Genomic DNA, 22383 nt, shown 5'->3' with positions numbered 1-22383 from the left:
CATGCCTCAGTTTGCTTCTCCAGCCAAGGGGACACTAATGCTTACTTTGTATAGCTATTGTAAGGACAAATCAAATAATGGTTTAAAGTGGCTAACAAGTGGTACCTTGATTTTATAAGGTTAAAACTCTTTCCTTGCAGCACATAGAGCTTTGGTGTCTTTGGAACTACCTAGCCCATTCATGAGCATGGTCCTGTTCCCCACTGCCCTGGCCTAGCCTGGCTTGTGAGAATAGAATCCTTTTTTCCTTGCTGGGCCTCTGTCCCAATGGATGGTCTAATCTTTAGGCATCGGAGCATGAGAAGTGGGGGCTGGATTCCAATTTTCGGAGTCTTCTAAGCCCTGTGGACCAGAAACATGATCACCTGAGCAGATTCTCAGTCCCTCATCCATGACCCACTGAAGCAGAATCTGCCTTTAAAAGGATCCCAAGACCATGTGTGTAATTTCAAGTCTGAGAGGCAGTGATATAACTGGAGAGTGTCACATTTTAAATGGCATCAGACCCACCTGGGGGAGGTAGCAAAACCTACTGGTACCTCGACTGCTTCCTAGAGGTCGTGATTAAGCAGGTCTGTGCAGGGCCTAGGAAGCCACGCAGTGGAGAAATTCCAGTGATTATGGATCACTGAAACTGCCTTTCTGACCTACTCCCCTCTCTCATTGTATCTGCTTCCACGCCTCTAGTGACAGGGAGCTCGCCACCTTGCACATAGTCAGGGACACTGTGGAAGACCTGTCAGTGAGATGCTGTCCTCATGCAATCTGAGCAAGCCTGAGCCTCACCAACCTGAGGACACAAAGAAGGTGAGTTTAAAGTTTAATGCATCCATGTATAACTGGAGGCCTTCGGGCATGCCTACTCCTCAGTCTCCCTGGATTTTCCTGACTGTCCCACAATGTCTTGGGGATAATTATGCAGATATTGCTCTACTCTGTTGTTTGGAAGAACACACAGCATTCCCTTCAGCAGTCCTTGTTGATTCCAACAGTGCAGGGGCCTCATTCCTCTCTCTTTTCTCAGCCAACAGAGCCCCACAAAATTTCCATGCAAGGAAAATCTCTGAGCCATCACTACTTTGTAATCAGCCAGGCTCTAAATCCCAGTTTGGTTCAGTTCGGTTTCCGCTGGGTCACTTCAGAAGTCAGAATTCTCTGTGAAAGTGTCTGAAACTGAGTTCAGATTAGTTCAAGTAAAACAGAAAATCTGCTGACAGAAATGAGATGTCCATAGGTGCTGGGGCCTCAGGTATGGCTGGATCCAGATGCTCAAAACAGGAATCTCTGTTTCTTGAGCTCTTGCCTCTGCTTGCCACTATGATGGTTTCATTCTCAGGTTGATCCTTCTATGTATGCACCAGCAAAAAATGGATCCCAGCTACCACTGTCCCATATCCCATTGGCTTAGGAATTCAATCAGGGAAAAGAGTGTGTGTTTCCCAGTTGTTTCAACAAAAGTCCCAGGGCTGATTCTCATTGGCCCAGGTTGGATCACATGACAGCCTCTAATTCAATCACTGTGACTCCAGTGTGAGTCACATATGGGGTAGATTCAATACCACCTAAACTATAGGGACAGAGTTGGGGTGGAGGTGACTCCCAAGGTTATTGTAGAAGGGCCAGTGTTGCTGTGTAGTTGCAAACAATACTCCTGCAGTTCCCTTGACCAGCTGGCTTTAATCTGCTCCTAGAGATAATGAGTTGTGCTTTCTCCAGGAAACCTGGGCTGTGTGTTGATTTGCTCTTAGTGTCTCTGTTTTTTCCACCTACAGGGCACCCCTGAAGCTTCTCTGTGACAATGTGAAGTACCAGATCCTTTCTGGAGCCTCCTATGGGTGTGCATATTGGCCTTATTTGCTATCATGTTCTTCAGGCAGCATTCATTGAATGCCTACTCCATGCCAGCAATTCCAGAGAAAGCAGCCTGGCTCTGGAGTTTGGGTCTAGTTGTGCAGTTGTCTAGTTTAGGTGAAGTTACATTAACTTTATGAGTCTCAGTGTCCTCATGTACAGATTGGGAATAAATTGTTTTTTTTTGGTCCTAAGAGAGGGTAGTGCACGATGTGGTTCCTTGGTGGCAGGCCTTTGGTTAATCACCGCAGCATTCCCATTGCCCACCTTAGAGGGTTTGTTTTCAAGATTGAAGGAGAAGCATGTGTAGTAAGGACCCTGGAACCCAGCATTGCATGTCATTGGCTCTCAATAAATGTCAGTTCCCTTCTGCTGAGGGCAGTAGCAGAAGAAAAAGGTGTTTTGTTCAATCCCTTGCCAAGAACTTAAAAATTAAATTCACAATACAAGCACCCTGATTATTTCACTTTTACAGATGAGGAAACTAAGGCAGAGAGAGACAAATTGACTGTCCCAAGGTCACACAGCTAATAATCAACAGAGCTGGGAGCCAAACCCAGGCCTGCCTGACTGCAGAGGCTCAGTTTTTTCCACTCTGCTATATCAAATCTTAGAAGGTTTTATTTCCCCAGCCTCTCAGCCTGGATGAGGAAGATAAAACTTTTGTATTTTCAAAATTCTAGAAAAGTGTTAAACCATCCTGCATGGGCCTGTGAAATAGCACAGCAGGTCCTACGCCTGAGTGCCTGGAGATCAAGGTTGCTGCTTGTTCTGTTCCCGCCCATCCCCAGTGCCTAATGCAGGGCTCCATGGAGCAGGCATTGGGTATTCATGGAACCCAAATGGAAGAGCTTCCTGGAGGAAGGGGAGGGGTTGAGATGGGTCTCGAGTGATGTCATCACACGATGTGGCTCAGTCCCGATGGTGGTTGATAGCCCAGGTTCTGGAGCCACGCAATTGGGGTTCAAATTCCAACTCCACACTTCTTAGCACTGTGACCTGGACAAGTGATGAAACCAGTTTGTACCTCAGTTTCTCCACCTATAAGATGGGGTAAGAGTACATACTTCATAGACTTGGGGTGGGCACTCAATGAGTAGGTTATGTAAGCTCCTGAACAGCTCCTTGGCACTTGGATGAGCTGTGTAAGTGCTCACCATTATAGCAGCAGCAGCCACTCAGGCTCTAAGACTAGAGTCAGGTTGTAAACTATGCTTTTAATTTTGGAATGTGAAGTTCAGAGGTGAGAGGAAACAGGATCCCAGTGCCCTTCAGAGTAGCCTTCCAGCAGCCTTTTGCACTTTACACACACGCGCCGACACACTCACAGATAAGACCTGCCGGTCCCCCTGCTTGACGGACTGTAACTGCAGAGCCTTTGCCTCAAAAAGGAATTTCAAAAAAGAAAGCAGAGAAAATCTACTCCACAAAAGAACAAACCATTGTTAAAGTCATCCTAGTGTGCCCCCAAATTACTAGTGTAAGCAGAACCAGCTGTAATTGTTCATTGTGGATTTATTTGCTTTAAAACAATTTTCTTAGAACTTACTCAAGATGAAAAACTGTAAGATAATATTCCCAAATAAGCACAATGTATGAAACGGACTGAAAATTAAGTAGAAATAGAAGTTTAGTGTCCACTGGCCTTTTCTTCATTTTCCTTTCTGTAACAAAATAGGGCCCACACTAGACACGACCTGCAGGTTGTTTCCCTTTACAATACACATCGAACAGCTTTTTGGGTAGGTTCGCATAGACGCATGTCTCACCCTTTTTACTCTGTGTGGTTTCCATGTGGGGGTGCACTGTACCCCGCTGCTGGGGTATGGAGGGGCTCCCCGGGTTTTTCCCTTTCATACTATTTTACTGTGGATACTGGGTTCATATGGCTTTGCTCCCTCCTGCCAGGATCTCTAAGGGCTAAGTCTGAAAAGCAGAACTGCTGGTTCACAGTCTACCCCTGGCTTTCTGTGGACCAAACCCTTTACTCTCCCCTGTCCCCCCACCGCAGAGTTACAAGAGCAGGAGCCCTGAGGAGCAGGAGCTGCTGTGCCTCATCCTCTATGGGCATCCAGCTTGGGGTGTGCAGGGCCACGTGGCCCTTCCTGCCGGGCACTACCAGTTCGGGATGACAGAAATAGAAAGAAAGGACGTTGGTTACACCTGAGGGCAGAGGGTGTTTGGCAAAACAAATGAGCCAGGTACTGTGGGCTGGGGGAGCTCCGGTACCATGTTGGACAAGGCGGGGAGGGAGATACGGGGAGGCCAGGAAGCTCGAGGGGGGCGCTGTGCAAGAGTGATACAGCACAAGCCACAGCTGTCTGTTTAAATGTGATTTCTACAATTTTGAGATCATTGTAGTTTCACATGCAGAGAGATGTCGAGTATCCTTTCCCCAATTTCCCCCAAGGGAACATCTTGCAGAACCACAGTATAACATCACAACCAGGGCACTGACTGGGTGCAGTGTGCCAATCTTGTTGAGACTTCTGGAGTTACTTGTCCTCGTGTGTGTGTGTGTTTGGTTCTCTACAGTTTTATCGCACATGTAGGTTTGTGTGTCACCAGCACAGCAACATAGTGAACATTTGTGGTGCTGTGAGGGTCTTGGTGCCTCACACCCACCCCGTCCCTACCCCTGGAAACTGATGCAGTCCCCATGTCTATAATTTTGTCACGTCAGGAATGTTGTATCAGTGGAATCAGAGAGTATGTAACCTTCGGGGATTCACTTTTTCCCCTCAGCGTAATTCTCTGGCGCTCCATCCAAGCCGTGTGGGTGTCAGTGGCCGGTCGCTCTCCCGGCTGAGAGGGCTCCGTGCGTGGGTGCCGCACAGTGTGCTCGCCTCCCCCTGTCGCTGGGCCGGGGCGCTGTTTCCAGGGCTTCGGGCTCTTACAAATAAAGGTGCGCTGAGCATGTGTGTACAGGTTTGTGTGTGAGCATAAGTTGTCATTTCTGTGGGATAAATGCTCAAGAGTGTACTTGCTTGGTCATCTGGTTAGTTTAATAAGAAACATAAATGCTTGCTTTTGCGTGCTTAGTTTCATAGGAAACTGCCCAGCGTTCGCAGTGGCTGTGGGGTTTTATATTCGCACCAGCAATATATGAGTGGGCGCCACCTGCATCCTCACCAGGGCTGGGCGGTGTCACCAGTGTCAACGCCCTGGTTGTGATATTGTCCTACAGTTCTGTTGAACACAGGTTAAAATTTTTGATGAGATTCAATTTATCAACTTTTCCTCTATGGATTGTTTTTGGGGTCAAGCCTAAGAATTATTTTGCCCTAGATCATGAAGATTTTCTCCTATTTTTTTTTCAAAAATTTTAATAGTTTTACTTTTTCCATTTAAGTCTGTGACCCATTTGAGTTCATTGCTGTATACAATGTGCTATTTAGGTCGAGGTTCAGCTCTTGCCTATGGACGTCTGGCTCCTCATGAACCCTTTGCTGAAAGGCTCTCCTTCCTCCGGTGAATCGCTTTTGCATCTTTGTGAAAAACCAATGGGGCACGTGAGTGTTGGCCTATTTCTGGATTCTCTGTTCTGTTGCATTGATATATACTACACTGTAGTTAGTAATCTTCAGCTAATACCACACTGTAATTTTAAATGGTTTAGGAGTTTAAAATAAACAAGAAACAGATACCATTAGTATTTTATACTTATTGTTTTGAAATAAGTGTAAGTTCACAAGAAGTTACAACAAGATTATAGATGTCCTGTGTCCCCTTAACCCAGCTTCCCCCAGTGGAAACTAGAACTGTAGTGAGTTATGAAACCAGGACGTTGACATCAGCACAATAGCACTGACTAGATGACAGACTCTACTAGGATCTGCACCAGTTTTTGCATCTGCTCGTGTGTGTCTGCACTTGTGTGTCATTTCATCAGTGACATTAATTTTCATAATATACTTTATTTAACCCAGTATATCCAATAGGATACCATTTCAGCATATATTCTGTAGAAAAGTTGTTAATGAGGAATTCTAGATTCTTTTATTCGTACTAAATTTTCAAATCCTCATGGTATTTTATACTGCATATCTGTGTCCCATCTGTGCTATTTACCTAATATTTGTCTTTGAAACTGGACTCACTTAAAATGTCTATAACTCACTTAAGAAGTGATTTTATACCCCTATTGTCAATATGACTTGCCCTGAATAAGAGGAAACAATAAGAATGAGTAGAATATGAAAACATGATATATTCCATCTACACAGGAGCAGTAGCCTGTCTGAGGCCTGGTCTCTCTTCAAGGGCAGATTATAAAGTGTTAAGGAGCCTGCTGTCCTCTGATCAGAGAAGTCGAAAGAGAGTTGAGAATGGAAACTTTCCCACAGTGTGGTTCCATAGGATGAGGCGGTGCCAGTGAACTGTCATCTTGGTGCCAGCCTGAGGCCCCTCCACGCTTCTCCCCCTGCCAGCGGGTCCTGGGCAGACAGTAACTGAGAAGTCCGTCGTGCCGGGCCCTGTGCTCGGGCCTGGGGACCCGAGGCTGCCTTAGATGAAGTCCTTGCCAGGTGAGAGGGGTTGTGCAGTCAGATGGAAGCAAACCCAGGGCCTGTGTGATCACCCAGAAGGCACCTGTGCCGGGCAGAATGCCACCCGAATTCTTGAAAGGAATTTCCTTCCAGGCAAGGAGGGTGAGGAAGGGCCTCTAGGAAGAGGGGACAGAGGAGCAGATCCCTAGAGGAGGCTGTTGCGTGATGTGGGGTGTGTGCGGGTGTGCTTGTGTGGGGAGGGGTGGAAGGGCGAGATGGAGGTGGGTGGCAGGAACATCCAAATGGGTGAGGCGCAGCAGTGAGAGGTGGGCTGCAGCGGAAACAAGGGGTAAGGCTGCTGAGTGGTGGATGGCGGAGGGGCCAGGCTGGGACAAGCAGGCCCCGGAAGGAGGCTGCTGGGGTCGTCAGGTGCAGGGCCATGGAGGCCTAGCCCAGGTCGGCGGTGGGAATGGGGAGGTGGGTTTGGGCGAGTCTTCAGGAGGTTGATGGGAAGGAGCCACTCGGGAGAGGCCCTCGGGCAGGGCAGACCCAGAACCTGTCTGCTAAAGCCCTGAATAGCTAAAGGATCCCCCCAACTGGGCAGGGGACAGTGTCCCTGCCCCCTGACCTCCCGTCCTTCCCCTCCACGTCCTTCCATCAGCTTTCTGCTCCGTCTGTGCCCAGAGGTCTGGCCGACCCAGAACCTGGGTCACCTGGGCTGTGCAGCACAGAAACAACTCAAAGGCCCTGCTCTCTGGTGAAACCCCACGAGGGAAGGGGGTGAAATCTGCGCTCTGCTCTGAGACCACTGCTATAAGGGAAGGACGTGGTCAGCTTTGCTCAGGTTTGTGACCTCAGCACCCAGCCCCGTGCTGGGCGTGTGGGAGGCCCTCGGTACTTCCAGCGGCCAGTGGCTGTTGGCATGAGTGGCCCGCCTGCCCAGAAGCCGAGCTGGGTGCCTAGCACGTGGAAGGTGCTCCTCAAATTAAATGAGGCCGGGGAGCAGGAGGGTAATAAAGGTGGAAGAAGCAGTCTTCTCTCTTCAGTGTGCCCAGGTCTCAGTGTACTGCCTGGCTCAGGGGAGGGGCTCAACAAATATTTAATATGTGCAGGAGGGAGGGAAGGAAGGGAGGGAGGGAGGGAGGGGGAAAGGAAGGATGGGTTGGAAGAAAGAAGTAGCCTTGCTCACTTTTGTTTGTTCCCAGAGCCTAGCCCCTGCCTGGCGCATAGTAGGTGCTCGGTTTATGTATGTTGGATGTTACTCCATGGATGTTCAAGGGTGTTTCCAGGGCACAGGGTCCCAGGTCAGAGCCACCCTTTTTCTGTGGGACTGGCTCTCTCCGGGGTCCCGGCGTTTCCTGTGACCGTGCACCATGTGCCCTGGCAGGTGGATGAGCAGGTTCAGGCCGCTGCCCACAGACCCCGGCAGAGTGGCTGGGCTGTGGGGCAGTCGTGCAGCAGAGCCTGCGGGAGCCCCGCACAGCTGCCCTGGCTAAGTGCTCACCAGGGGCCAGCCTGGCGGTCACTGCACCAAATGATGCCCGGGCCTCCGCCATCAGCATCAAGGTGATGGGCAGCTTATCTCAGGGAGCGGGGAGGGCGTGAAGGCCAGGATCCACTCCCTCAGGGTGCGGCAGGCATGGTGAGGGATGGGCATCTGGGCCCTCGGGACAGAGGGTCACCCTAGCTATTGGGTGGACGGTGACTGGAGTCTGACCTGAGTTTGAACTCCAGCCCCACCACTTCCCAGCTCTGGGGCCTCAGGCAAGCACCCATAGTTGTGGGCCTCACTTTCCATATCTATCAAATGGGAATAATGGTTGAGAGGGGAGGTTTGTGTGCAGCTTAAACAGATAGTGTGTCCAGAGCCCCTAGTACTGTGCTAGACTTTCATTTACTCACCAAATGCTACTGAGTGCCTGTTATGTGCCAGGTACCATCAGGAATGTCCTGGAAGGTAGGAATACTTCAGTGACCAAGTCAGACCCTTCTGTTCTTAGGGATTCCCCAGTTCATCGGCCCAAAGCAGGAGGGAGTTCTCTTCACTACTGATGTATCAGCCATCAAGGGCCACACGACTACTGCATAGCAGGCAACCCCCGAAGGTCAGTGACTTCCAACAGCACACATTTCCTTTACTTGTGAGTCTGTGGGTCAGCAGGGCAGTTCTGCTCTGAAGGTCAACTGAAAGTTTTGTTGACCTTCTCGGGCCTCTCAACTGCCTGGGTGACTTGTCTGTGCTGCACAAGTCATCCTCCAGCAGGCCAACCTGCGCATGTTATCATAGGGAACACAGACCACAGAGATACACAAGCTCTCTTTAAGTCTGTGCCGTGGGGATTTTGCTAACACCCCATGGGCCAACGCAGGCGACATGGCCTAGCCTAGCTTCAGAGTGGCAGGAAAATCATTGAGCCCATTTTGCAAACTGTGTATCATGTACCCCAAGGCCCATGTACAAGAGGGCTCCCCAGATGGCAATTATTTTCTGGTTGTGACCTTAGTGTCCCTGGCTTCTCAACCTAACAGCTGGATGAGGTAGGAAATATTTCACCTTCTCCCCCCATTTCACAGAAGAATACTCTGACTTTCAGAGAGGTGAAGTGTCTTGCCTAAGGTCACACAGCAAAGGAGCAGCAGAGTTGGGATTTGAACCCGGGTATGTGGTGATTTCATATAGCTGTGGTATGAGCTCTTTTTGCTCCTCCTGGGAAAATTTCATTTGCTCATTTCTGGCATAAGGATGATTTTCTCAGTGTCACTGGAGAAGAGCATGGCCCTGTCCTGTATTTGGGTCCTGTGTGGCCACCTGGTCATGGGCAGGAGGCTGGCCAGGACTGAAATGAGGATGACAGTCACTCAGCCCCAGCCCAGCTGGCACTGTCCACTGCGGTACACAGAGGAGGCTCCACAGGCTTCCTTGGGGAATGGGGAGGCCAGGCTGACAGGGAAAACCAGCAGGCCCACGGCGGTGGTGGCAGCTGGAGATAGCAAGAAGGAAAGTCATTGTGTTGCTCAGCGGGCTCTGGGCTACCCTTTCATCCCAGGACTCCCTCACTCATCCACCCGCCTGTCTCCCTGCCTGTCCATCCACTCATCCATCTATCCACTCATTCACTTATATATCAACTTAACTATCCTTTAAAAATTTTGTTCATTAATGTATAGTTGGTATTCAGTATTATATTAATTTCAAGTGTACAACATTGTGACTTGTCATTTGTACACCTTACAATGGGATCAAGGCAATACATCTATCACCATACAAAATCAATATCGGATCAACTCATCTTTCCTCTTATCCAACCACCACTGAACTGCCCTTGCACACATTGGCCCATCTACTCCTCCCCCCATTCAACCATATTCTAATCCACTCAAGGTCTCCATCCCTCTATCTGCCTGTCCAGTCATTCATCTATCTAGCCACCTGCCCACTTGACCACCTGTGCCCCCACCCATCTATTCACATACCCATCAGTCCATCCATCCATCCATCCATCCATCCATCCATCCATCCATCCATCCATCCATCCATCCATCTCTCCCTTCTCCTTTCCCATGGCCACCCCAACATTGTCGCTGCCATTGTCCACTTGAACACTACGTAAGGATGATGAAGACCCAGACAGAATGAGCAAGAAAGCGTTTGGAATTTATTTCCTTTCCTCTCTGTCATGTTCTCTCTTTCCTACCCGTAAGTTCTTCTTTGAAACTCATCCCCAGCCCCTCATTTTATGACTCTCACCATGAAGGACCTGGTCTCATCCAGGCGCTTGAGCTCCAGGGATCATCGATGGTTATAGTATCTCCCCGAGCTCTCCACTTCCACCCTCTTAGCCCCTCCCTGGCTCCCGATCCCTGCACCCCGTCGGCACTATTGAATCACGTTGAGCAAGCCTGAGTGGCCTGGGCAGGGAGCTGGCCTGGGAGTCAGGATGGCTGGGCCTACCCTGCTGCAGGGGCCCTGTTATGTCTGATTCTGCCCTGGGATCCCTCACATGGGTGGCTCTGGTCATTAAGGCTTGTTCCCTGCCTTTCGTCCATCAGGAAATTCTCAAGGAGACGCTTCACGCTCCGGAGCAGAGGAAGCAATTTCGGCAGAAGGGGAAGAGCTAACACAAAGTTGGTGTGCTTGAAGGAACCTGCTCCCTGGTGAGCCAGGGGCTCTGTGCCATACCCATGATCCTCGACAGCATCCTGCACAATCTCTGAAGCCGATTTATTTTGCACAGCCCCAGCACACAATGCTATTTCATTGTGTTTTCAGATTGAACCTGCCCATTGGTTTTACTTGGATTCCTACATGCAGAACGCACCAGGGTTCCCTCGGTGTGGGATCAGAGACTTTGCTAGAGCTGTCTTGAGTCACTGTTCACTTTTGCTGCCTCACGGAGAGGATGTCAAAGACGTTTTGGATGACTGGATGGAATATGAAATGGGATATCAACATATGGTGCAATTATTCTTGACGAGACACTTGAACATGTACTGTTGGTTCAAGGATACCTAGCGAAATCCAGTTGGGCATTTCTAGAGGAAAAGTAAATAAAGAAGCTCCTCATGGTGGGACTGCTAGAGTGGTCTTTTAAGAAACTGGCTTTGATAGCAAATATTGTAGTTGTAGCGATTACATTGCACTGCAAATCCATGACCAGCTTGCTTGTCTGAACATCATTCCAGGAATTCCGAAGACACAACATGTGACCTGAAAACCAGAAGAGAGATTCAGAACATTGTGCGGTTCTCCACAGAGAAATTGCCCTGTCACAGAAATGAAATGACCCCCAAATCCAAACTTGGTTTGGCTCCTCACAACTTTTTGATGGCCGATCCTATTATCGGACCTGTAAGGCACTGGCTTTCTCCAAGCTTTGGAGATGCCTCAGACTGACAGTGGGTTTTCCCCAGCTCACCACCTAAACCTTTACACTGGAAAAATGGAGTCAAAGCAAATCCCAGCACAGTCGGCAGTTATTTCCCAAAGGTTCTTCTGGTGCCCGGTGGGTAAAGCACAGCCAAACACTGCAGCAAAATCACGTAATACTTTTTCTGAAATGTCTGATATTTTAAAAGCAAAGAATCAAAGTGTGAGGGGAAATGGCAGAAAGCAGTGTCAAGAAGAGAACAAATGGGTCCACAGCCAGTCAGCCAGCCAAACAGTGGAATTCCTTGATGAAATATGTATAAAAACAAGCTTCATCCATGAAAACTTCAGGATAATTTTGCAACCGATGCTGCACGTGACTTAACTGCCTCTGGGGAAGGCCAGGGACCAGAACCTGCCGAGGGACAGTGTGGGGCATGTGATGGACACTGCAAGTTCCCCTTTCCACCCAGAGCCTCTCTGAGTGTCAGGTTTGACCATGACTCTGTAACGAAATTCCTGGGCCTTTGAGAGCATCAGGTGTTCTGTGGGAGCCCCAAGCACAGAGGTCAAATGCATTTGAAGGGGGGTCTCTCTGCGCCTTACCTTTTTCAGGTGTTTTAAAGAACTGCAGGAAGGCAAGGAGGTTTCTGAAGATATTGCTCTCTGTACAGAGTAATATCCATGAGTTTAAACTGAAAATGCACTTATAAGCTTTTCTACAGGTGCATCGTTTTACTGTTTGGCTAATAAATTTATGTTGCTTTTTTAAGGTGTTTTGCTCTCTGATTGTGGTTTATATTCTTTCAAGAAAAATGTTTTTATTCATTTTTCAGAGAGAGAAGGAGGAAGAGTAAAAGAGAGAGAAAAGCATCGACGTGAGAGAGAAACATCCGTTGGTTGCCTCCCGCACGCCCCCCAACTGGGGACTGAACCCACCACCTTGGTGTGTTCCCTGACTGGGAATCAAACTGCCCACCTTTCAGTGCCTGGGACTGTGCTCAGCCCACTGAGCCACACCGGCCCGGGCTTATTTTATAATCTCATCAAGAAAATAGTATTTGAGTTATGAAGCAGTCAATCTCCCCATTTCAGTGATTGCAAGAGTGTCTCTTATACTGCAATTAGAAAGGGAAGTTAAAGCACACAGTTATGAAGTGAACCCAGAGCTGAAATGTCACCGAGGTCAAGATGGCAGGTCCCCTGCCTTGGTGGCATTGGCACCTTCCTTGGCTCCTCAGCACTGAGGCTCTCCGACCCTGCTCTGCCTGGAGCTGGGCTGACAGGTTTGACTTAGAGCCAGCATCCGCCAGGCCACGCTCACGTTCAAGACGAACCCTTAGCCCTTCACGAAGGGACACGGTCCTCGCCTGCAGAGGGGCTGAGTCCGGGTGGCAGTTGCTGCTCTAATTTGGCGTGTGCTGGATGCAGTCAGCGCACCCACGAGCCTGCGGGAGAGACGGCAGCAGGGAGCAGAGGCCGGGCCCAGGGCTGCCTTGGCCGTGTCCTCGCCCCCGGCCACCAGCCCTCCGTGTGCACAGGATTCTGCCGGGTGAATTCTTCCACAGCGCTGCTGGGTAAATACGCAGGACAGCTGAGGCCATTAGGTTTTAGGCTGCAGCTCAGGGTGGATCTGGGGACCCTGGTGTCTTGTTTGGTTCCGTCGCAGCAGCAGCAGAGACCGAGCTGCTCTCATCAGCCCGCCGAGGCCCCTGGGGGCTGGGGGGCAGCAGAGGGTGGGAAGCTGCCCCGAGTTCAAGTGAAGCGTCTCCCTGGGGGGTCAGAGCATGACGGTCACACGCACAAGGCTCCCAGGAATGTGCTTGGCTCCTTCAGGATTCTTAAGTCCACGTCAGGATGGCAGTGCCCACTCTCAGGAGAATTTCAGCTGTAACAGGGGACAGTCACCCGGGTGTTAGGGGGACTCCAGTGTCGGGGCGGCTTCTGACCTCAGCGAAGATGTTTCTTTGTGGGGGTGGGGAGCGTGAGCACATGCGTGCGGGCGCATCTGTTGTGTAGGTTTCAAAAGCACCTTTTAACATGTGGTATCCACAAAATACACCTCTGTCAAAATTTTATTGTGGAAATCTTTATTCTGTATAGATAGCCTATTTCATAGGAGTTCTAGGTAACTCCTTGGGACTATCAAAGGAAATGCTATTGTAAGAAATTCACTGTAGTATTTTTCTTCAGCTTTTAAAAGACTTGATTATAAAGGACAAATTCTATTTATTAATAAAAGTGTCACTCCCTTTATGCTAAGCAGGAGAACTCACAATTACGGCATTGTGTTTAGAATTAAGTTATTCACAATCTTCCATCTTGAAATGCGACTAATTTGTGAACCCTTTGGTGACTTTATATATATATATAATTTTTCATTTAAAATTTACATTCAATATTATTCTGTAGTAGTTTCAGCTGCACAGCAAAGTGGTTAAAAATCATGTACTTGACAGAGTGCCCCCCACCCTTTCCTAATTCAAGTACCCCCTGGCCCTGCACATATTCATCTTTGCATCACTGACTACATTCCCTGTGCTGTGATCTATAGCTCTGTGGCTGTTCTGTGGCTACCAATTCGTCCTGTTTAATCCCTTCACCTTTTTCAACCGGCTCACAATCCCCCTTCCTTCTGACACCTGACAGTCTGTTCTGTGTATCTAAGAGTCTGTTTCCATTTTGTTTGTTCATTTTGTTGATTAGATTCCACATGGAAGTGAAATCATATGGTATTTGTCTTTCTTCATCTGACATATTGAACTGAGCATAACGTTCTCTAGGTCTATCAGTGAGGTTACAAAAGCTAAGCTCTTTTTATTTATTATTTTATTTTATTTATTTATTTTATTTTTTAAATTTCATTATTGTTAAAAATATTACAGATGTCCCTTTTTCTCCCCAATGACCCGTTCCACCCCGTTCCTTCCCCCTCCCCAGTTGCTCTCCCACCATTGTCCCTGTGCTTGGGTTGGGTACATATGCACATAAATTCTTTGGTTACTCTCTCCCCCCCCGACTCCCCCACCCCTTCCATTCCTCTGACATTCGTCAGTCTCATCTATGCTTCCATGTCATTGAATCTATTCTGTTCATCAGTTTATTAAGTTCTTTAGATCCCATGTATAATGAAATCATGTGATATTTGTCTTTCCCTGCCTGGCTTATTTCACTTAGCATAATATTCTCCAGGTCCATCCATACTGTCCCAAAGGGTACGAGATTCTTCTTCTTTACAGCTACATAATATTCCATGGTGTGAATGTCCCACAGCTTTTTTATCCACTCAGCTACTGATGGACACTTGGGCTATTTCCAGATCAGCTAAGATCTTTTTAAAAAAGTGCACTACATGATTCTGCTCGGAAGCTCTTACTGTTCTTCCAGAAGCACAGCTGCTTTGCCTGGTCTCCTTGAGGTCTATGTAGAGTTGGTCTGAGAATTCTAGACTTCTCTTCCTTAGCAAGGGGTGAAAACTTTGTTTGCCTGACAGGTAAATAATTGTCCCTTGTTTACTGTCATCTGGAAACCATTTAATTTTTAGTAATTCTGTGTGTGTTTTCTTTTCTAAGTGAGTCCTGTACCATGGTCAGTCTTTCAGGTTCCTAGAGCTGGAGTTTTCAGCTCTCAATACTGTAGCAAGAGAGACTCGAGTTAGTTATCAGAAGCGTGTCTTCTAAGGGTGTTGAGCCTCCTCGAGAACCAACAATCATCTCTTCAGTTTGGCCGGTTTGACAGTAGCTCAGTATTGATGATGTTGTGTTGCTTTACTCAGTGCCCGAGGAACAAAATGTTGTTGGGATGGCGTTTTGGTACCTTGAGGCCTTTAGCTATCTTGACAGTTTGAGATAAAGTCTATGTGAGTTAAAGTCTATGTGTGTGATGTGACTCGAGTGTGCAGAGCCCGCGGAGGGTGGGTGTGGGGGCGATCCGCGCATCTGCTATGCTCATTCCCTCGGACCCGTGCATGCGTTTCTCAGGGTCCAGATTTCCCTGAGAAAGGCCAGGCGTAGCCTTAGAGCCGGACTTCCCCTTTGAGAAATTTCAGACGGTTTGGAGAAATCGAGCGACAAGGAGTGTGCCGAATATGCAGTGATGTGCTTGTGTGTGCTGCAGGCTAAGGCGAGAAGAGGCCTTGTGTTGGTTTCATTATGTCTTTGAGAGAGAAAGTGGTCTTTGAATTTACTTTTTAAATGTTCTTATGTTCCACCTGCCTGATCTGCGGGGTCCAGGCAAGGATACCTGCTGCCACTGGGCCATGGACCCATGACCAGCAGGCACGCCGAGGGGGGCCGCCCGCAGTGGGGGGACACCCTGTGCACAGCAGGCTGCCCTGCGGTGGCCCTGGAGGTCAGGACGGAGGCACAGGGGTCGGGGCAACTGCAGAGCGGCCCCTTAAACCCAGCTGCCTGAGAAATCCCAGGGTTCCAGTAGAATATATCTTTCTCTTCGGCAGAAATGAACAATTAAATGAGAAATTAATAAAATTTATTGGAAAAAGAGAAGATATGTTTGTGAGCTTGGTTTTGTGGCACAGGCAGTCCCTGCCCAATACAAGTTTCTAATTGTGCCCCTTGGCACTGCGGGGTCTTGTGGGAGTCAGGGTTCCCCCTGAGTAGAGCGAGGAGGAAAGGCTTTTTAAAAAGCAATGTTTTATAATCTGTCTCCATAATCTCTTGCCTTTGTTACTGACATAACCTCCTAAGGGGTCATATTCTACCCCCGCCTGGTGCTCCTTCAGTGTCTTCTGCACACTGCGCCATGATGAGCTTCCTAAAGCACAACTCTGATCCCCTGAGGCCCCTCTTTAACCCGTCAGTGTCTACGCATAGCCTCGGGGATTTATCACTAAGGGTCTCTATAGGAAACAACTTATTCCAGATGGTTCAGGGGAAGAGACTTCTAATGAAAGCACTGTTTGCAGATACACAGAGAGGGTTAAAGAAGCACACAAGGAATGGGGAGCCACCCAGGGGTGAGCCAAGGGGGAGCGTTTCCCCCCTAGACTGAGGGGACCTGAGAAGGAAGAGTTAGGGGCTCCCAGGGAGAGCTGGGGAGGGGCCGGTTCCCGGAGCCCACCCAGAGGGCACAACTGCCCTGGAGATGAGACTCCAGAGTCGCACCTGAGGAAGACCATTACTTTCCTCCCTGCTGCCATCGATGACCCTCGGGAGCTCCCCATTATCCCACTTGTGTGGGAAACCAGCTGGCAAAGGCGTGGGTGACCCAGTGCAGGGCTCGGCTTGCTGGGGCGCAGGGCAGGGCAGAATAGAGAGAGAGGGGGCCTGGGCAGGGGTGGTGATGAGACTTGGCAATTGCCGAACGATCAGCACAGGAGCTATTAAAAATAATATTTAGCTGGCTGGCTGAACAGTATTATTACGAGGACTCATGAGATGCTGGTGACAGTGCTTGTCACTGCGTGGGCGCTGGGTGAGTTGGTGTCCTTTCTTGTTTATCGCACCCACCCCGGGGAGAGAGTGAATGTTAGCTCAGTGTTTGCTCAGCTAGTTCTTGTGTTCTGTCCCTGCCACTTTGCTGTTGTTATTTCCTGTAGGAGAAACGCAGAGATTTTTCACCTTCTCTCCCTTAGACTTCCCTGCCCCCCTCAAACAACTTCTTTTCTTCGCAGGACAGGAAACCTGTGATTTTTTCAACTTCTTCCCATTCTCTTTATTTAAAAATTTTCTTATTAACAATATGTTTTTATTGATTTTAGAGAGAGAGGAAGGAAGAGAGATAGAGAGAGAGAACAGCAATGATTAGAGTCATTGATCGGCTGCCTCCCGCAGGCCCCTTACTAGAGATCAAGCCCGCAACCCGGGCTTGTGCCCTGACTGGGATCCGGTGACCTCTTGGTTCCTGAGTCGATGCTCTACCACTATTTAAAAAATTCTTAATGGAAACTTTCAAACAAACATAAAAATAAAACAGTAAAATGAACGAACTTCCGTGTGTCTCTCAACCACTAATTGATAATTAAAAAATTATCAACAGCTTGTTTTCATTCATCCCCTCCACCCTTTTTCTTGCTGGCACATTTTAAACAAACCCCAGAAATCAGGACATTTTACTGTGGACCTCTTTAATGAAGAAATTTTATCTTTGACAAAACCACTGTGTCTTTGTCATTTTCGATAAAGACAAAGATCAATCTTTAACTGTATCTAAGCTCAGTCCATGTCCAAATTCTCCCAATTGTCTTGAAATGTCGTTTTTCGTTGGATGGTTCGCATCAGCTACCAAACAGCCCCCCATCTGTCATTCTTTTTAGGTAAAATTCCGGTCTGACTTGAGGGTAGAGCCTGCCCGGGAGGGAAGATGTGGCAGCCACCTGGGTGTGGGGCATTTTGTGCCACCCTCAAGGTAATTATTCCCCTGATGTTTTCCTTACCATGCCCACAAGAGGCAGCTCCAACCGCCCCCGAACGGTGGGCAGCCCTGCAGCCCCCAGCGGGTCTGAGCTCCTCCTGGGGCCTGGGAAGAGGCATTTGGGGTGAGGTATCTGTCAAGCACGAGAACTTGCAGTGCTGCCTGTTCCAGCTCATTTGCTTCAGACTTTTTATTCGCCGCCTTGTGGGGTAGGGCTGGGCATGAAAAGGCGAAGAGGCGTGAGGCCGGGGTGGGGGCTTGGGCAGGTCCGCAGCCCGCATCCTACAGCCGTCTCTGCCTGGCTGGGGCGCTTTGCTTTTCTGTTGACCGATTGCTGGGCAGCTGGTTGTGTCCACTTGGTGGCTACTGTGATAGTGCTGCTGTGACACGGATGTGCAGGCTTTTGTGTGAGCTTCGGCGTCTTTGATTGCTCCTGGGCATGTACCTAGGAGCGGAATTTCTGGGCCATATGGTGATTCTGTTTAACTTTATGAAGTGCTGCCGAACCATTTCCTCTCTTGCATTCGCACCAGCCCTGTGTGCAGGTTCCAGCTTCTCTGCATCACTGCCAACCTCGGTCGCTTTGGAAAGATATCTGCATCCCAGCGGGCGTGAGGTGGCATCTCACTGGGGTTTTCATTCGCATTTTTCTGAGGACTGACAATTTTGAAGGAGTCTTCATGTCCTTCTTGACAGTTTGTGTCTCTTCTTTGAACAATGGACAAATCCTATTTCTATTTTAAAACTTGCTTATTTGACATTGTATTGTTGAGGTGTCGGTATCCTTTATATATTGCAGATAATTGGATTTGGCGGACGTATCATTTGTGAATATTTTCTTCCATTCCATAGGCTGTATTATGCCATTCTCCATGGTGTTCTTTGAAGAACAAAAGATTTTAATTTTGATAAAGTCGTATTCATTTCTCCTGTTGTTGCTTGTTCTTCTGGTGTCATATTTAAGAGTTCACAGGCCAATTCAAGATTAAAGATTCATGTCCCTTTTCTTTCAGAGACTCTTATAGTTTAGCTTATGCATTTAAGTCCGATCCATTTTTTATTTGGAATCTATTTTGTCTGATATTAGTACGGCCACTCCTGCTTTTTTTTTGCTTAGTATTTATGTGGAATATATTTTTTCATCCTTTCACTTTCAACTTGTTGTGTCTTTGGATTTCTGGGAGGTTCTTGTAGGTGCGTGCCTATAGTTGGATTGTGTTTTCATTCATTCTGCTAATCTCTGTCTTTTCACTGGAGAGTTTAATCCGTTTACATGGAAAGTAATTGCTGATTGAGAGGGGCTTCCTCCTGCACTGTACTGTTTGTTTTCCACATGCCCCATAGCTTTTTTGTTCCTCATTTCTACATTCTTGTTTTCTCTAATGGTTAGCTAATCTTTTGCAGTGAAGTGTTTAAATTCCTTTCTCAGTGACTTTGGATATATTTCATAGCTATTTTCTTTGTGGTGACCATGGGATTACCTTTAACAGCCTAAAGTTATAATACTCTAATTTGATTTTATACAAGGGTAACTTCAATGATATCCAAGTTCACAAAGCTAATAGATCGCCTATTATGTCAACGCAAAAAGACCTTCTTCAAGACATATTATAGTGAAATTGTCCAAAATCAAGGATAAATAAAGAATTCTAAAAGCAGTCAAGGGAAAAAAATTGTGACCTGCAAAGGAACCTCGATTGTGCTATCAGATTTCTCAACAGAGAACCTATGAACCAAGAATGGGTGAAATGACAGATTCCAAGTGTTGAGAGAAAGAATTTGCCAGCCCAAAGTACTCTGTCCTGAAAGTGACCTTTCAAATAAGAAAAAGAACTTAATATTTTCCTAGGCAAACAAAAGCTGAGGGAGTTCATCACGACTAGACCTGCCTTGCAAGAACTGCTGAAAGTGTTCTGGGGTAACTCCCAACAGACCCACCAGAGTTTGTGTTTGAATTTTGGAGCCTTTATTATAATAGCTGAGCAGCAGCTAGAGCTGCAGCGTCTGACCCATGTAAGAGCCAAACTACAGCCCTGACCCTCGGTTCTTCTCTTACTTTATGCTCAGTAACCACAAAAGCACTGGAGTAAAGGGGTTTCCAATAATTTGTCAGGCTGTCAGCTTTTGGTACCGGAAACAAGAGGGGACCTTTAGCAACACAAAAGGAACGATTTAAACACAGTGTCTTACAATGAATAATGGGGTTATGCTTGGCCAGGGTGTGACTGGTTTGTTCTTTCTTTGGGAACTCAGGGTGGGTGGTGATTACTGGGCTGGCTTGTTGGGCCTTCTCCTGTACAGTAGGAATCTTGCTCTACCTTTACTGTTAGTTCCTTAGGTATATTCTTCTGGCCATTGTGGCCAGAACAGAAGGAGTTCTTCAACCTGAAATGAAAGGACACGAATCAGTGACCACACAACGTATGAAAGTGTACAACCCACTGGTGAAGGTCAATATACAAGCAGAGCCCGAGCACGCTGTCTGTCAGAGGGCAGTGTGTTCACGACTTCCCCACAGCTCGGCCTACCTCGGAGGGCCTGCCGATTCGGGTCAGACCACCGGCCGCAGCAAAGCCAGTGTCACCAAGCGGGTTCAGGGATTGTGTGGTTTCCCAGTGCATATAAAAGTGATGTGTACACTCTACTGTCATCTAGTAAGTGTGCAACTGCCTTATGTCTAAAAATACAATGTGGATACCTTAATTTAAAAACACTTGATTGCTACAAATGACCCAGGCATTCAGTGAGGTGGGATCTTTTCTGGGCGGAAGGTCTGGCCTCCGTGCCTTTGGCTGCTGACTGATCAGACTGGGAGTTGTGCAGGTCGGGGTGGCTGTGGCAATTTCTTAAAATCAGACAACAGCAGTTGACTCTTTGTTTCAAGAGTGATTTCCCAGTAGCATATGATGCTGTTTTTAGCATTTTCCCCACAGTAAACCTTTTAAAAGTGCAGCCAATCCTTTCAAAGGCTGCCCCTGCTCCATCAACTAACTTTATATCACATTGTAAATACTTTGTGCTCATTTCCACAGTCTCCACAGCATCTTCCGCAGAAGAAGTTTACATTTCAAGAAGCCACTTTCTTTTCTCATCCACAGAAGCAACTTCTTGTTCATTGAAGTTTATTTTAGGATTGCAACAGTCCGGGCATATCTTGAGTCTCAACTTCTAACAAAAATGTTCTTATTTTATTTTGTACTTTCAGTAGTATTTCGTAGTTCTTTCAGGTGTACAATTAGTGCTTAGACAACCCTGTACTTTACATAGTGTTCCCTGACTCTTTCCAGTACCGACCTGGCACCCCACGCAGTATGTGCAGTATTATTGACTGTATTCCCTAAGCTCACCTTACATCCCGGGCCTATTTTGCTACTAACAAATTGTATTTCTTAATCCCTTCACTTGTTTCCCTGGGACCCAAACTCCCCTCCCCCCTGGCAACCACCAGTTTGCTCTCATGTCTAATAGGCACAGATTTTATAGCCTTTGTTTGCATCATGTTTGTAATGTCCCCTTGGTTAAGGCAAGTCACAGGCCTCCTTCAACTGAAGGAGAAATGGGCTCCACCTCTTGGGGGAAGGAACTGCAAGGTCAGCATTGCAGAAGGTGTGCACACTGAGATGGGAAAGTTTGAGAGCATTGCTCTAGATTTTCCCGGGAAATCTCTCTCCCCAGGGCAGGGAAATCACCCTACTCTCCACCAGGATATATGCTGCTACCCATAAAGACACCTGTGGGCCCCATTCAGCCATTATGTGCTTGGGCATCAGGGACGCTCACGGGAGTTCACACCCACCCCAAGAAGCACCCCTTGACCCCGGGAGAGACAGGGAGTCGGGAATGGGTGCTGCCCTCTTGCGCTTCTCCAGTGAGCACACTGTGCGCTGCTCCTCAGAGGGTCCCCAGGGGTCAAACTCCAGCTGCACACAGTAGGGATCCACTTAATACTATTCTTTGGGGTGGGGCTGCCTCCTCCTCTGTCACCCACAATTGTCTCTTGGTATCATTTGCCAACAGAAGTCACGCTCATGCAAGCCCTTGTCTCACACTCTGCTTTCAGGGAAACTCAAGCTAAGACAACACCCCACTTTATGACCTAAGAGGGAAGCTGGGAGCTGCAGGAACAAAGGAAGAGCAACAGAAGTGGTGAGGATCTGGACCTATGATGGGCTCCTTTCTCCTCTCACGTTAGGTAATAAATGCATGACTCAAGGGAACACATGTATGTATTCCACAGGCGCAGAGGGTGACCTTCCAGGCCTGTGAAGGCAGCACATATGACAGCTGTAACCGGGGAAGGCAAAAGAACCCGTGTGGCTGTCAGACTCACATTTCACTCAACCAATGGAATATTAACCCTGATCAGTAACTCAATGTTCCTCCCAGAACAACTGAAAACTAATTACAAATTCACTCAGACAAGCTGGACAGCTTCAAGAGTCTTTCATCCAGTAATGGCGGTTAAAATAGCTAAAAGATTCTCATACAGGATTTTGGGAAATGTAACTTTATTTCTGTTGGTCAATAGCCTGGAGGTGGAAGTGGAAAGTCATATGTGAAGTATGCCCCCCCACTCTGGAGCCTGTGATGGCTGCCACTTCAGGTGTCACCCCAGGCGATCTGAGTGGTGGGGGCACTTTTGATCTTACCTCCCCTTCCTCTTGGTGTCCTCAGGGAAGAGGGAAGGAAAACTCACAGGCACTGATGACACAGCTGTCACCTGTGTGTGGGCCACTGAGCCAGGACCCTGCTCCCCAGAGTTCCCTCCCCGCTTCACAGAACCCCTCCCCTCTAGGGCTGCACAGT

At 48.0% G+C, this 22383-nt stretch overlaps 1 pseudogene; it reads left to right on the top strand.

Annotated features, from left to right (window-relative positions):
* Positions 1 to 10520: 10520 nt before the first annotated feature.
* LOC148091926 (m7GpppN-mRNA hydrolase-like) lies at positions 10521 to 11736 on the top strand (annotated as a pseudogene).
* Positions 11737 to 22383: the final 10647 nt, after the last annotated feature.

The sequence above is a fragment of the Miniopterus natalensis genome, chromosome 11 (genome assembly GCF_054644295.1).
Source record: "Miniopterus natalensis isolate mMinNat1 chromosome 11, mMinNat1.hap1, whole genome shotgun sequence".
Lineage (NCBI taxonomy): Eukaryota > Metazoa > Chordata > Mammalia > Chiroptera > Miniopteridae > Miniopterus > Miniopterus natalensis.
This window is presented reverse-complemented; position numbering and strand designations above follow the sequence as displayed.